We start from the raw sequence: 17,249 nt of genomic DNA on the forward strand, positions 1-17,249 counted from the left end.
GCGCAGAGGAAGTGGGTGAGGAGGCAAGTCTTCGCCCTCACTCGTGGACAGGCCTGGTGGGCCTGGCGTGTGCGTGTTTGTGCGTGCGTGCGCACGGATACGCGGGCGCCTGTTCCTCAGACGGTCCTCCTCGCTCCTTATGGAACACCCTACTCGCGTATGGCTCCCACCCCTCCTTCCGTTTTTGTTTTAGTTTTTTTTTTTTTTCTTAAGGAAGGCAAAAGCACTCCCGCTGGCAGTGTCTTCGCTGTCTGCTCGCCCGACTACTTTCCTCCGTCGGGTTCGATGAAGAACCCCTGCCGACGAGTGCGCGATTTTTTTGTCTGCCAGTTTTAGATCATATGACGAAGACGTCATACTGGATGTGCTGATGTCCATGTCAACGGGGAATATGTGTCTAACATCGAGGATGGACCACGGCATTCGCTTGCGAGCTTGAGATACTACTTTCGGAACGAAGGCCCTCTTCGAATCATATTCTGTGAGTCCAACTCGCATTCAACCTAGCTGTATGAAGGTGCTAAAGCTTCTTCACATGTGTTCTGGCCTGAACGGCTCTGTTTTCAATTTAAAATTCAAGTTCAGCCGCATGTGTTCAGCAGAAAACCCTAAGCGAAAGTCGGCGCTTTTAACTGTTTCTCTGCCTGAAATACCCCTACCCGCCTCTCCAATCCCCCATCCTCATTAGTTCCCATACGTTTCCTTGGGGTCACAAATTCACTTGCTTCAGTCATGTGCAAAACTTCGCCATTTTCTTCGCTTTCATTCTTGAGTTGTATTTCCGCTGGCTAACCTCGACCTTTAATTTGTTAACCGTATGCTTTTTGCTCAGGAGCAGGGGGAAAGGCAATTTGTTTGAGATTATTGTGCATTTTATTGACCAATTAACCAACTGCAAAGCCATGTAAGTTTTCCCGACTGTACAGCGATTCATTGGAAGCAGAAAGAGGCAGGGTGCTTCAAACTCGGTTACAGATAATATGAACCAACACATTTCGTCCACACATCAGCTTAGGCCGTGAGGTCGAGTGCGTCTGACCAAAACGCATGTGCATGCTTCCTTAACCTCTTAACCAAGTACCTCTTTAATAATAAACCGAAAGAGCAAGCACATTATCAGTAGGCAGCAGCGTTTTGGGGGTTCTGTCAAAACTTTTACTTCGGCTAGATTGTTTTTCAGACCGAATATCGAAAAAAGAAATCGAAGAATTCAGGCATGAAACGAAGAAAACACCACTTAACCGAGGGGGGTGACAGCAACTAAATGACCTGTTTTTTTTTTTTTTTTCCGACAAGCGAAACACGCCTTTATTTGTGCTCAGAAGGAACTATTTCGAATATTTTCTTTGTCCAGACTCATAGATCCAAGACAACGATTGCACACATTTCCGCTGAGACTGATTGCCAATATTTCTAATCTTTCATCAGCGTTCTGCTTATATAAAAAGCCTACTTAGCTTTTAAAGTAATCTCAGCTCGCACTCATCATCCACCAACTGAGCTTTCTGTTCTCTCCTCGTCCCCAGCGCCGCTTTTCTTGATAATCATTTCACAGCTTTCCTTGTTGTTGCTACTAGTTACAACGGCGCCTTACCTTGACCCACCTTGGTGCTCCAGACAACTGGACACAGCAGGCACACAAGTATTTATGCGAAAATATGGCGTACAATGCATTGCTGCGTTAAAGAGGCGCATTTCAATGTACAATTAGCTTAATTAGGTCACACAGTCTCTGGCAGTGTTCTGGCAGATTCCGACACTTCACAAGTGGCAGTGCTGAATGTAAGAGCTATGTACGGACATCGTCACTGCGTATCAGCGAAATCTCGCTACTCTGACTGCCATTCTGTCTGCGAGCGTGAAATCATTCGCAGTACTCTCGGCCGTTTATGGGCCACGCTGTGTCGTGTCGGCGAGTCGGCAGAGTTTGGGACGCGAAGCAGACCCATAGGGCGCGGCGTCTCTCAAGTCGCCTAGGCCTTGCAGCTTCAGAGAGAGCAGCGCAAGACGGACACCATGCAAACATGCGCAAGAAAGCAGAGAAAGTTAAGAACGGAGGTCGGGGTGCTCGAATGGGACAGAAACGAAACAAAACCAAAAACGCAATGCAGTGACACAAGTCCCGACGGCGGTGGCGGCCTGGGGGCGCCGGGGTTGCCAGCTAAGTGGGTACGCAAGTAACAATGACATCTTTATGGGGCTGGCGATAGCGTAAGTCTACACCACGCGGCCTTTTCCAAACATCGGTTGACGTTTGCAAGGCGGCCTCAGGACCGACGTGCAACGGGACGCGCACGAGCGACCCCCTCGGGTGAAACGAGACAGGGTCGAGACCTACTAGCCGCTCTAGCGTGCACAAGCGTGCACAAGCGCGTGTTCTAGACTGGTGTGTTCAACTCAGAACAAGGGCTGTCCTGTTCGCTCGTTTGCAAAACGGTTGCCAAGTTCTCCGAAATATTCTCTCCTGCTGTAAACAGAAGGCAGTGCTATGCCTTTGCCTGCAAACGGGCAAACGTTCTGCAAACCAGTTGAGGTCGGACGTACGCACTGCGTGCCTATTGCCGTCGCGTCATTCTGATGCTGACCTCAAACTTGCTCTCCTGACCTTTTTTTTTTGTTATATTTTTTGTCAGTAATATTTTGGGGGAGCGATTAATCAGGTTAAAGCACCCGTTAATGAATGCAAGTTTGAGATGTGTGTCAGCATAGGATAATAAATGTCTAATGTGTCGCCGCTAAGGCATCTTTCATACTGATATGATACTGTCGCATGTCATGTGAAATTATGTCACCCACCAGTTACAAAAGCAAGCTCGGGCCAGTTTAGCTCGGCGGGTGGGCAAATTGTGCAGACTGTTGAGGATGCCGTTCATCTGCTCGCAAAATTCTTATCAAAATGGGTAGCCACCACTTCTGTGACTAAAGCGCCACAAAAAAATACAAAAGTAACTTCAAAAAAATTGCGAAACTCGCATGTTCTTCATGCTGAACTGCCACTGTTGCTTGATTGTGCGGCAGAAGCAGCAACCTATTGAATCAGCTGCTTGGCCCACTGCAGCAGTTTCTACTTAATTCCATGAAATGGTGAGGAAAACCAGTGTTTATTTACACCTAAAGAAACGTAGAATATAATGTTGTACCTTGGTATCGATCATTCTTCAGATTAGAACGGTGTTTATTGTACAGGAAGTTTTTAAAAATTTGGCATATGAATACTGGTCTGTGTTTACCTCGTTACGATCGAACTTACTGCTGACCGCGAGGACTGACGGCTGTGGTAAATAAAAGCTTACCCTTTTTAGGCTAATTTTGGGGCTGCCTGAATGCACAAATGGGATGAGGGCAGCAATAAAGAATATCAGTAGCTGCGCAGGTAGTGGGGCAGAACGTGCAGGGTACATGGGATAGTTGTGTGAGCAGTAGTGCCTCAGACTTTAAAACGTCCCGCAACTGCTAAAGGTCGAGTTCTCTATCTGTCTGGAGTTATCTGGATAGTCCTGGCTTCAGAAAACGTGAGAGAAGGGTCCTTGGGCCTCCGCTCCTAGCGGGGGCCAAGCGCGTTACCAAGGAGGTGGTCTGAGCTGGGACGCAACAAAAGGTTGCTACTTCCTACTGACAGACCGGCAAGTAAACTAAACCTGACAACTGTTGAGACTAGCCGATTTCGAATCACTACCTCGGCGGTACAGCTCGAAGAACCGTCGGTCATTAAATGGGATGTTATAGATCTTTTCGGGCTCATGTGTACGGGTAAAAAGTTATTTAGCATCAGGCAACAGGCACATCTTTCGTAGACAGAAGCCCTTCTGGGCGCTCAATAGGATATTTACATCGGGAACAACGAGCAAGTGGCATCGACGAATTTTTTAACATTGACGAAATCGCAGCAGCCGTTAAAGCTAAAATAAAAAAGGCACACAACGCAACACGTTATTGCTAAAAGACCCTGTAAGGCATCAAAATGCCAAAGAACGAAAAATAAATATGCAGTCTTCCGAGGCTACATCGCTGGTTCTGCGGAGCCGAAGTGAACAAAAGAAAAATGTAGCTGCGAACAATGACCCAGAGAAATTCTATAGAAGTGTATGTATAATTTGAGCAAAGAACCAACTTCACGATATTGAATACTTTCGCTGACAAAAAGTTGAAAACAACTGAGCATGAAATCTCTTTCATTACAGAGGCAATAAATTGAATATGCATGATACTTCGCACCAACTACAGGATCGTAGATGGTGCGGTATGGTCAGGCGAGCCATGTAGTAAAGAAAACAAAAGTTGATTACCATATTGGAAACAAATAAAGGAAGTCACCAAGACGACGCTGACGAACGGGCTACGTGATGGGAATTTGCAGTAGTTTATATATCCACTCGGTAAAAGAGTGCAGCTTAGACGAAGACGACGAGTATGCAATACTGAGGCTTATTTACTAATAGTACAAGGCTAACAAACTCAGGAGGATGCGCAGACGCTCACGATATTCCTAAGCTCAGAGAAAAGAAGAACAGTGCTCAAGGAACAATAAAACAATAAAGAATCGAGCAATAAAAAAAGCAAACCTGTCAGAAGTTTCTAAATTTATCATTTAACAAAAGGCTACGAAGTTGGCGGGTGGCAGTGGTTAGAGCGCCCGTCTCGGCTGCGGGAGGTGGTTAGTTCGAAACCCACCGCCGGACACCCACCGGTAAAAATGGGTACAAGCGTCCCCCGGCCTGGCGCTCGGCTTTTCCAGGGGTGTGCGTTTGGGAGAAGCTCCGTAAACCCCGCTGCGCGCCCCTCCTCCGCAGGGGAAAGCTTGTACCCATTGAAAAACCGGTGGGTAACCGGCGGCACCAGGGAAAGAGGGTTCGAAAGTGGATGAATGAGAGAGCCCTAAAGTACGGAAGGAGACTGAACGCTACAAGAAGATAACTTGACCCTTTCAAATCTAGTTGTGCGCAGTAAAACTTATCATCACAATAATTACACCATAAAGTTATTATGATCGAAGAATGGTTTCTCTAATTGTGCAATTGTCAAACCCATCGCACTGCTACGCCTGGAAGAGCTAACATGTGTGAAGTACATTTTAGAATATTAACTATCGAACATAAAGAAAACATTCTGAATCACTGAAACGTAGCAGCGCTAAAATATGGAGCCTAAGAGCGAGACAAGAATTTTGGGTGAAACACAAACGCCGTCTAATATTGCTGTCCCGTACTGCGGCTGCATGTATTAGTACTGTTATATTTCAGGGATTAAAGATTACCAACTCGCCCAGAAAAAAAAAAAAAAAAAAAAAACATGCTAATAAAATATTAAAAGCACGCTGTACAATGAAGAGGAAGTAAATAACAGTGAAACGCCAAGCACCGGCGCACTTTCTTTAAAAGAAGGTGGACATAAGGTGATCAAACATATTGTGCTTGCTTGTGCCCAATGTCCTAGGCTGTAAATGTGTGAGAGCGTGAGAGACACTGAGTAACAGCAACCATATAGTTATCGTAAAAAGGCGATCTGAAAAGCCTGACAATAAAACGACCAGCTTACACGTTTTCTGCGGTGTACTTATTAAAGCAATCATGGTGATGCCTCACTGTAACCGGCTCACTGCCAGGGAACAAGCGGATTTCAAGGAATGCTTGATTCGGGGTCCTGTTTCAGTACGGAATGAAGTTGAAAACATACGCAGCGTGCACTGCACTCCCAAACACGGCGGTCAAGAATTGCGTTTGGGTCAGTAAAAGCAGCCATGGTCGGAACTTTGCCATCAAGCTGTTTAAGGAACTATGTGTATGCCAGGAAGCATAAAAAAAAACTTCATGGCGCTATCCCAATTCGTAAAGGGATTACACACAGATCAATCAAAGCATGTTCGCCATTAGACAGACGCACTATGTCCGTTTTCATTCAGGACGCTCCTTCAAGAGCTCGAAATTGAGACGAGCAAGAGAAGCACGCAGCACTTAACAAATTATGTTTTGGTGTGTCAATGCATAATCATACATAATAATTGTCGCGCTGTGTTGTACATGAGAGGAAATTACATTGGAAAGCACCCCTTTTATTTATTAGCCGTTCAGAAAAAATAACGTTTCCTGATTGCCGCGACCCTGAATTGTTTTTTCTAAACACATTTTTCCACCTATTTCATAACTAAGAATTAATATTTAGCTTTGCACATTAGCCCGCTTTCGAAAGCATAGTCATTATAAATTTTTGATCGGGTTATGACCGTTTTATATCCACATATAGGTAACATGAACACATGAGCTCCATCCTCTGCATCAGTGGGAGCTTTTAGTTATGACCTTGCCAGATTCTTTCTGAAACCCAGTTAGGCTGTGGGTTTCTTATGGGTGGGGAGCAAGGACGGGTTACTTCGGCGCAGTTAAATACACAATAAAAGTCCCATGTCTAGATAGAGTCAATGGCCCATTGGGGTTACTGTCCCCCTGACGCCTACTGTTTGAACGCATTGAGCCAAGCATCTCCCCCAATGCCACAGCATCCCGATATAGGTCTCGCTGATAGTAACCTATTCCGCATCGACCACCTATAATCAGTCTGCGCCAGAAACGCGTCCCACTTTGGGGAGCACAGTGCACGATTGCCAAGAAGAGCAGTCAGCCTGAGAAGAACCGCACTCTTTTTTTTTTTTTCTTGGAAATCAGCGTCGCGCTTTGGTCTATCCGGAACCCGCTTGGGGCAGCCATATATATCATGATTGAGGCTGACGGTCGTAATAGACGGACACCTCATGGTGCGGGACTGAGCGTCAAGCAGCTAGACAACTCCGTATGAATCAGTTCGCGCACACTAGGGACCCTCCAGTGGTGCGTCATTTCATAAGCCTAACACTCCATTCATCTGTTATGTTCGCGGCTCGAATTCCTCGTAACTTTGTCTCTGGCATGTGTTGGAGACGTACTTCGCTGCGGTAAGCCCGACAGTCAACCAAATTTCTTTGCGTCACTATTAAGTGGAGCCAACCCAGCTTTGCGAAGGAGGAACCTGAACTAAAATCCACTACTAAGAACAAGCAGCAGTTGTTATGTACACATCTTAGCTTTAACATTTATGAAAACACACTCTACCAACCTCATTGACATCATGTGCCGGAACGATGCTGCAGCGTGCATCGGAAAGGAACATGCGCAGGGAAGGAAAAGGTGCTTTTAACCTAATTTATTGGTTCATAACTACTTCTGAACGTTGCACTACTGAGGACAGGGACATTTTATTTGAGGACATTTCAGACTTCGGAGTTCTATGCCAGCAGTCTACATTCTTTCCTGCTCAAGATGAGGAGACGAAAAAGAAGCAGGGACCGCATACGTGCAGCATCTTAAGAAAGGCTCAAGTTGTTTCGCTAAAGGAAGATGCAGGAAAAAAAAAAAAAAAAAAAAAACCGAAAGTCAAGTAAAATTCAGCTTGAAACTTACTTTGGTTTAATGCAACCTATGTTTTTTTTGCATAATTTAATACAGACCTCGGAGCGGAAACCTCGGCTGATGTTATTTGTTGATACTTCATTGCAAAATGCTACCTAAAGGGAAGATAATGAAAGGGAAGAAGGGAATGAATTGGATAACCACGGAATGCATCTAGTCGAATATAAGGCTAAGTCTCGCGCTTGCGCTTTGGGGAAAGAAGAAATAACTCCACACTCTATATTTAACACACAATTCTGGATCTATACAAAGAGAGGGAGAAAAAAAAAAAACACATGCGTGCAGTTTACTTTCACAAAATGCTCATAGGCAGTTTCAAGCGAACTAACTAAATACCCTGTCTTCAGAATATAAGGAGCTTAACGGGACCCCATTGGCCAACAACGGGTGCGAGACGACGACGAACGATGCAAAAGTGCGTGTTGTCGGCTAGTTGGTACTGCATAATGTAGACGCAAAACTTTTGACTAAGACAAGAAGTGTGTATTTGGTAGTATGTGTCACTTCTTATCTTAGTCAAAGGTTTTGCGTTAACTTCATCGACATTACGAAGGAGAGAGGGGACTCTAAAAGAGATTGCTCTCACTGTTCTATTTACTTTGCATTACCGCTATTATGCCGATTTCATTCTTTGTTTCGATAAGGAGACCTATAAACTGACAGTGAGAGGGCTTTGATCTCAGATTATTCGCCGGAAAGGGAATGCATGCTCTTATAGCGACCGAAGGAGTGAGGCTGGCTGCGCTGATTGGGAAAGGGATCAAGCGGAGGGAGGGGGCTGACTGGTTTGAGCAGGGTGTTCCTATTTTTGGATCGAGAGTTGAAGCTGGCGCACGTGAAGAGAGCCCGGCACGTGCAAATAAGCACTGGCATGCAGCTGCAACACGCGGGAGACTCCGGGCGGTGGAAAAGGGGGACTCTGCGCTGGTCGACCATGTGTGCGACTCATAAGCGGCTGCTCCTGTTGATGCAGCAGTTGCGCTGGCGCATATTGACTCCACAAAGGGGCGGAAAACAACGCATGCACCCTGTTTTGCATAGTTTTCTTTTTCTGTTCCACTCCACGTGAGCGTCATTAATAACGATAATCCCTATAAAATACTGTACAGGACCGAAAATTTCCCGTTACTCGTGTACAATAAAACAGCGTCTCTGTTTTTGACAAAAATAACAAAAAAAAGGTCACCTGCGGTTAAGTTCTGGTTAAACCTGGATAGAAGCGGAAACTTATTTTGCCTGGCAACGCCTGTTGCCCAACTTGCGATTAAACATATGGTTAAGCAGTTGATTAATTTGTGGTTTCGTGAAGCTTCCGCTTCAAAATTATGGGGTACATTTAAGGTCCGCCTTTAAGGGTTTGACGCGACAACGCAGACTACAACCCACAATATAAAACCCCGCTTTAACTAAGCCGCATGAAAGTGTCTGCGTGGCATAGGGGTAAAGTGAATTCAAACATGGCAGGTTGATTCTGATATCGCCCTCCCACAAGAAGGGAGGAGCCCGACTTAGCGCTCTTTCAGGCGCCCACCGGCATTGACGCTGAAGGCTCGAGCTGGCTATTGTAGTGAAACATCTGCTACAAAAAATAAAAATAGTAACAGTTTTCCAGCTTTTCTTTTTACTACCTTGTCACTGGTAAGTCAGCGCAGAGTATTTAGTGAGCAGACAAAGCACCTCGAAGCACATCATGGATTTTATTTTGCTCTTCGGGTAATAAATGTATTGCAATCCAATTGGGTCGAAATAAACATTCGCAAAACTGTCTTGTCACCGATGTCAAAGGGAAATTAATGAAACACGAGCGAAGGTGGCGGCTTGGGAGGAGGACGGAAAAAGGGTGCAAAGGCTGGTGTGGCTATAGAGCGAGGGGGAGGGGAGGTTTCGCCACTCTGCCAAAGGCTGTGACATCCAACATGTTACATTGACTCTTTACACCGGCATTCCAATGCGTATTAAGCTTTTCGAGAATCAAGGGTTTTTATCCTTCTTTTTTTGTTGGTGGTGGTAAGATACATCTGTATTTTTATGCAATGAAATCACATCTTTCTGATATGTAGGAGAGCCAATAGTGGGTGTGTGATGGCAAATATATTTTGTCTGTCCCTCAGTAAAAGAGTCACTTCGAAAGAATCGGCCTGTTCAAAGTGGTATCTAATTTTGATGGTGATATAGTGCGGCTCACGTTGGAAAAATAAAAAAAGAAAAAAAACGGATGTCTCTAGCACAGAAATACAAAGGGCGACAATTTCAGAAATGTGGTTATTTCTGTCTGATTAGGCAGGACTGGCTGGCCGCTATAATCCCCTCGCCCTCTACAAAACACCGACAACTCCGCGCCAAACCATTGAAATCGAAGCACAGCCCCAAGTGAAATTGCCGCTGCGGACCCGGGAAGGGCGGCCATCTTTGGTTACTTTGTGAAGTGCTGTCAGACATGAGACTTTTCCGGTGTCGCAGACATGATTTGATTATGGATTGCGCTTTTTTGAACAGTGCCGCGCTTGATTGTCTAGTAAGCTTTTGTAAATTCGGCAACGGAAACGTTCTTGTCACGTTGTAATGGACATGTGGCCGTGCTCAGAAGGTCAGATTTTGAAAATATGTGGCCATGCTCAGAAGGTCAGGTTTGGGAAATATGTGGTCAGCCGCATAACACCGACTGTGGCACGATTTCATTTTTGCGCCTATGCATGTTTTACTGCTGACTAAAAGTACAGACGGAATAATACGTAGCGTGAACACGGGTTCTTGTGGGTCAATGAGTGGTGTTTATACGAGTATTAGGTTTTACTTTGATCCAAGGCAAAAGTAAGAAGCATCTCGTGTAGCAAAAATGCACGTGGCCATCTTATTTAGCTCGCATTTCTTTTACCTCCAGCCTAAAATTCTGATTCCTTGGCACTGTCTCAGTAATATCTTCCTAATTTAAACGTTATAGCGCCCTGATATTTGTCTGTGCCCTTTCAATTTTTGTTCTCCATTTACGCCACCAGTACTGCCACGGCCGCTCGATGGAAGCGCACTAGGTGCGGCCTGCTACGTCGCCCGAAACCGGCGGGAGGCGCCTACTTCTAGTCGCCACCGCCGCGGCGCCACCGTTCGGGGACAGCCGCGCGCGGAGAGCTGCGCTTTGAGGGAGGCGTCGGCGTGGTAGAAGCGTTTTGCAACAAGAATTAGTATATACTGTCATGTCTAGTGTGACCATGTCAGCACTTAGCGCTTGCTCGGCAAGGATGTATACTGGAGTGTACCCCGAAAAACTTATAGTCACGGTGGTTCAAGGCCACTCGAATGGAGAGCTCGCATTACCGTGATGTTTCATCGAATCCAGTTGCTCGTCGCATTAAAATGTGACCCGGCTGTGAACAATTCGAAGCTGTTCAGCAGCCATGGTAGCCTAATGCATAACCACTTAACTATGTCGCGAATTCCGTGTGTCATTTTCATACCATTTACTCATTCCTGTATACAGCTTTTATACACAAATTGATGTCAACCTGTTCTAAGCTGCCAGCGTTATCCAATAAAAAAATGTCATACTATGAGCAACCTCTGTGAAAATGCGACATGTAACCAACCTTTCTATCTCATTGTGACAAATTTTACGGTGAAAATATCAAGATGTTTATTAGGGGTAATCTAGATGATAACCTGGGATCTTCTACTCAGTTGGAGAACTTAAACTTTGTACGCCAGAACGCTATCTGTCATGGCTTCCCGCATTTTGCATGACCGGACAAAGTAAGCACGCTTGATAGAGCCGGTCTGCCTCAAGGTGCTACGTATATGCGCCGAAAGATTTTATTACTATCTTTATTGGCTGCTCCCAAACCCATACAATTTTGCTGGTTCGTAATTTTTAATGGAAGAACGCGCATCGAGTGTTGCTGTTGTGAAACTCTCAGCTGTGATCACAAGAATGTTCACGCATCAAAGCGCAACTGCAGCCGAGATTCAGAGAGCAGCCGAGTACGCTTATTTAATGGCCACACAAAAAAAGGAAGAAAATTACCAATCGCAGACGGAAAACTTTTCTTGGGAGAGGTTTATGCCATAGCCATACAGATCGCTCCACTGTTGAGTTGACATTTCCAGCCCAGCTCGCTATCAGCGGGGGCAGCAACTTAACGATATCTTGCATAGCGCCTTAGCATGGGCACGATCATTGTTTTTATAGATTAGCTGCAGGTACTGTGTACAATGAGAAAACAGTGATGAAACCAAAAGTTTACACAGGTTGCTTATACTTCACCGGACCTCTTCAGACTTCATCATCCTGTTAATGAAGGTGCTCGTAAGCTGACAAAGCTTGATTACTTCCTTTGCGGGGTACATCAAGCCTGCATTGTCCTTGGTTTTCATTAACCTGTAACTGGTCCAGTTGACTATATTTCCTGCAACAGGCTCTTGCTCGACTGACATGTCGCCTCAAAACCATTACCAAATATTGCATAATTTAAGCAACAACCTTGTAGTGATAAACAAAACTTGGGGTTCTTAAGTCTCCTTGAGGAGCCTTGTTAGAGTGCTCGCACTTTGCTACCTGCTTATTCACCGTATCCAGTAATTGCTGCCTCTGTCACATATCATTAGAATACAGCCTTAAGCCACCGCATTATGTGAAATAGCACCCTACACATGGCTATATAAAGCCCCTCTTTACCGAAGCCGTACGAACGTGCCCTATAGGAGTATAGTGTGCCTGACTTGGCATCTAAGGGTTCCGCTTTCAATAATTCCCATTTCATCCTTACATCTTATTGACTCTCTCTGGTTTGGCAGCTCCTGCCAAATTGAACATGTCAAGTGTTCTCATTGCGCCAAATGCGTCTGGCCATATCACCAACTAAAGTGCCTCTTACCAGAGAGGTTTTTCTCCTACTGTTCGCCGACAGAGCGGGCGCCGGATTTGATTTTCTGTCGAACGTGGCTTTTCATTTGATCGCATCGGCTCAAACAGTCTCAACAGTATAAACAAATGTATGCACAGGCTCCTTTACTTGCAAGGCCACTCAGACTAGCGCGGCAAAATTTAGAACAAATTGCATGCTTATATAAAAAAAAAAAAACCTTCGTAGCTTTTTCTGATATGTCCTCGCAACATAACTTGCGAGAAAAGCTTCTGGTGCTACCTCATCGTGTTTATTTGCTTCATAACACATCGTTAAAAATCCTAGTTCACTGGCCAGCTCCCTGGTAACTAAATAGGTTAAACAACGTGACGGGAACACAGGAAAACAGGACGACACAACTACCGCGGTTGGGCCGTCTTCTTCTCCTGTGTTCCCGTCACGTTGTTTGCACGGTTAACCTATAATTAATCACCAACAAGTCCAATCTGCTGTCCCTTGTAGCAAATTCAATGGCAGCTGATAGGGCATTATGCTTCAGCGTCTGAACTTTTTAACCTCAGCGCCGCTTTCATTTCAGAGGAAGCGAGTGCATTTTCACTCCTCGCTGCTGTCTTTGCCTGAAGCGAGCTCAGCAGATAAACTTAAAGGGTCTCTTAGATGTCTCTTAAGCGCACGACGGCGAAAGCCTACCCTTCTGCTATCATTTGCCTCTCATCGTTTGCCACAGTTCGTCATTTGAATATTGGTCATTTCTCAGTCATGATGAGTCTGCCTGCGTAGTCATTGTAGCCCTTATCACTCATAACTAAGCCGGTTACTCATTTAGAATCAGCAGTGGTCATTACATGTCGTTTCACATATTGGTCATTTCGTAGTCATTAACAGTAATGATGAGACATGCCTAGTTATTATAGTCATTACCACACATCGCTAAGCACTTTTACTCATTTCTAATCAATTGCGGTCAATACATGTCGTAGAGTGATATACTGGTCATTACAAATCATTTTAGTCATTATTAACCCTTATTAGTCATTAGCATTAGTCATTACCTCTATCAATGTCTATAACCTTTGTTGATTATCTATCACCATCAATCATTTTCATTCTTAATCTCCCTCCTTGCACGTCCGCTTTTGCAACAGGAACACCAGTGCACAGATGCGACGCACAGATAACAGGCACAGCTTCTGCGCATAGATTTTCGCTCCATGAGCCTAGAATGGCTTTCGCCTTAAAAAACAAACGCATCCAGTCTCAACGTTAACGTGCTTGCACACGCGCACACAAAATGTTTGAGTTTACCACGCAGACGCGAGGCGAATGCGCCCAGAACGGAAGCAAACAGCGCGCTCAGAGCCGGCGACCCCGGCGGCGACGTGTCCCCGAACAGCGGCGCCCTCAGAAGAAATAGCGGGGCGCAACTGTGAACTCCCCAAGGACGCGCTTGCCCATTGACGGCGGCGCGACGCAGCAGGCCGCACCCAGTGCGCTTCCATCTAGCGGCCGTGGTACTGCACTGTCCTCTTGTTCCTCTCTGCAATCCTGGCGTTTTAATTTTCACCTTACAATCCCTAAAGCACGGTCTAGGCAAACCTTTAGAATTTCAGGAGTGCTGACAACGTCCTCCTCGGCATCAAGGTGTGCATTTTTGTAATCTATAACAGCATATACAGTACTTCTATACTGTCGCATTGTAAGAAGTCCTGATCTGACCTAAAAAAGGGCAATGCCTCTCGATATATTACTTTACCTTCCGATTTCTCTCTTTCCAGCTATATCCTAGTGCGTGCAATGCCATCTGCGGGAAAGTTTAGAAACTCGCACAGGAAAACTCGCCAAAACTTGGCCAGATAGCGCTAAAAGCCAGGGGCTTCACGCCAGAGGGATCATCGATCGATCGAGTAATCCCAGGTGCCGCCGCCGGCGCGTCGTCTGCTATAGTGAGCAGTGCTGCCTATCTGCAAAGGTAAAATGACTTACTTTTAAAGCGGACAATTGGGCTATTAATAATCTTTAGATCCAATGCGCGTGGTCACTAGCGCAAAAAACAAGGACAGAAGAGAGACGGACACCACGTACACTAGACATCAACTTGGTTTTATTCCAGACACCGCATTCAATACATAGGCAAACCTTGTAAAAAAGATCACATCCTAAAGCGCATGTGCAACGGCACCTTCCGATTCAAGAATTGCAATTCTTTGGATGACAAAGATAAGGATGGCTTGCTTACGCATGACCGTCGTTCCATGTCAGTGAGAAAGGCTTCGAGCTTTTCTCGCTCCTGGTCTGAACTTGAATAAAAATGACCCGTGTCTAACCGTATAACAATCAGAATCAGAAGATGCCGTTGCACATGTGGTTTAGGGTGTGATCGTTTTTACATGGTTTGCCTACATATTAAATGTGGTGTCTGGAATAAAACCAAGTTTATGTCTAGCATTCGTGGTGTCCGTTTCTCTTCTGTCCTTGTCTTTTGCGCTAGTTACCATTAGCATTGAATCTAAAATGACTTACCTCAGATTCCTCACACAAAATCGTCGAATGCTTTACGCCATTCAAATGGACTTGCGACCAGCGCAACGCATTTCGTAACGCATTTCGTAACGCAGAACATCGTTTCCGAAACTCTGCCAGCGTCTTCCAAGATATTGTCACTGTTCTCATTGTAATTTGATTGAATCTGAAATTAAGATTGCATTCATCTTAAGATGAAACGTTCGCCTTACTTTTTTCGCCTCTCTTTGCCTGAGAAGCACACGCAAAATGCATGAAAACGCATACTTGCATTCGCCCCCAGTCAGCACCGTCTTTGTTTAAAAAACAAATCTTTACAAGGACACCTCACAAGGGTCACATTAATCGTGGCGTCATGAATGAAATAAGAGTCGTTAAAACAGGACATGGAGGGCGATTGTGTTTTTTTTTTTTTCGAAAAGTTGGTACCGCATGTCTCGAATCATTTACCTCTACAAAGTAATTGAAAGTCAAATTAAAAAAATAAGTTTTATGCGGGATTGATACTTATAACTTTTGTTTTGCGAAACAGACACACTGTTGAGTATACCACATATGACACTCTTCTACGGCTTGTGAACAACCGAGGGTATGTCGTTTGGTCTTTCACGCATTGTAATGAGTATGTCTTAGAGGTGGCTCCAGGCTGCTATCACGTCATACCCTCTAGGCGGAGATTAAGGTTCCGCTAATTTTTCCTGCGAGATATCGTATGGATGTGACGTCATAACCCTCTCGATTAACGCTTCTTATTGGACTATTTGGTGCAGAGCGCCTGTGTCTAGTCTTCTTTCGTGTAGTGTGCATGTTTCGGAGCAATATTTTCACCAGTTCAAACCCTCTCGACCAAACCAAATTTCTTGCTCACGGTTTACTAGAGGAAAGGTAATGAAGTTGCGCAAAATTTAGAGGAAGAAAAAGACGTGATGACAGGACAGAGCGCAAACTTCCAAGTGGCTTATTTGAAACAGCATCACCATATATACCAATGTGAAATCTGTTATCGTAAGTGTCCGAGATTAACATGTGCACAGTCAACCAGCTAAACTGCTGCCAAGAAAGGTCAAATAACCGTCCATATCTCAGCATTTTTCAAGATAGCCAAACGAAATGCTCCTTGCGTCTCTCAGATGGCCGTGTGCTGTTACGTGTGCTGTCTACAGGTATACTACATGCATACATGTATGCTACATGCATGCATGCGTGTGTGTGTTTGTGTGTGTGTGTGCGTGCGTGCGTGTGTGTGTGTGTGTGTGTGTGTGTGCATGTATGCATGCATGTGTGCGTGTTCGTGTGTGCGTGTGTGTGTGTGTGTGTGTGTGTGTGTGTGTGTGTGTGTGTGTGTGTGCATGTATGCATGCATGTGTGCGTGTTCGTGTGTGCGTGCGTGCGTGCGCGCGTGTGTGTGTGTGTGTGTGTGTGTGTGTGTGTGTGTGTGTGTGTGTGTGTGTGTGTGTGTGTGTGTGTGTGTGTGTGTGTGTGTGTGTGTGTGTGTGTGTGTGTGTGTGTGTGTGTGTGTGTGTGAATGCATGCGTGCGTGTTCGTGTGCGTGTGTGTGTGTTTGTGTGTGTGTGCGCGCGCGCGCTTTTCACCGGTAGCCCGCCACTTCGCACACATACATATTAATGAAGATTAAACTGGCCTTTATTGATGTAGAATTAACACTCGATTTAATGAAGTTGAGAGGAGCCACGAATTGTTTCATTAAATAGGGAACTTCTTTATATTGGAGAAAGCATTTATCACGCACTTAATGAGATATATTCGATTAATCGGTCCAGCTGCAGCATCCAGAAAGCTACCCGGCATCATTTTGGCAAAGCGTAACTGCTCCGAAATTGAATTGCGGTCTGGGGAAACAACCGACACTACTAGCGCGTATGAAAAGAAACAACAAAAATCGTTACCTCAACAAGAGGTGACCCAGGGAACTATAAATTTATCCCTCAGCAAATAAGCTGGAGATCCTTGCTTGAGTACGCTTTGTAAGCAACGACCGCATGGATTCGTCGTAAGTTTGAAGTGCGTCGTCCAGCATGTCTTTCATCCCCTCGTGTGATCCAGCCAACTGCCGCATCATACCATGAGCATCCGCCCCTTCTCCCGCCATTTGGCAAATTCTATTCAAAATTATAAATCTGATCTGCACGGCGCAGTGTGGTAAGAGCAGGGCGAAGGCGCTCTACGATGTTACCATTGGCTCACAATACAAAAAGGGGATTTCTCTGCAAAGCACACCGAACATTAAATCTTTTTACCGACACTTTTGAAAAAAAGGCTCGTTGAATTGGGACAGATTACAAAATTGGTTAACGAATTTTGTTATTTCGAGATTGGACCCTATGGTCTTAGACGGCGAATCGGGGTATCTTCGTTAAGTCGGGAGTTATGTTAAAACGAGTTTTGACTGTAGTTAGATGCTGGAGTCCCCGTG

The 17,249-nt window shown here is 45.2% G+C and overlaps 1 protein-coding gene across 1 annotated transcript in view; it reads left to right on the forward strand.

Annotated features, from left to right (window-relative positions):
- Nucleotides 1-345: 345 nt before the first annotated feature.
- The window catches only part of LOC146175667 (uncharacterized), a 172,428-nt gene continuing 155,524 nt past the window's right edge, over nucleotides 346-17,249 (forward strand). The window contains exon 1 of the mRNA XM_084580867.1: nucleotides 346-481. The gene's annotated coding sequence lies outside the window, so the exon portion shown is untranslated. The remainder of the gene's footprint in view (nucleotides 482-17,249) is intronic.

The sequence above is a fragment of the Amblyomma maculatum genome, chromosome 10 (assembly GCF_055883805.1).
Source record: "Amblyomma maculatum isolate TAMU_Amacu chromosome 10, ASM5588380v1, whole genome shotgun sequence".
In the NCBI taxonomy this organism is placed as follows: domain Eukaryota; kingdom Metazoa; phylum Arthropoda; class Arachnida; order Ixodida; family Ixodidae; genus Amblyomma; species Amblyomma maculatum.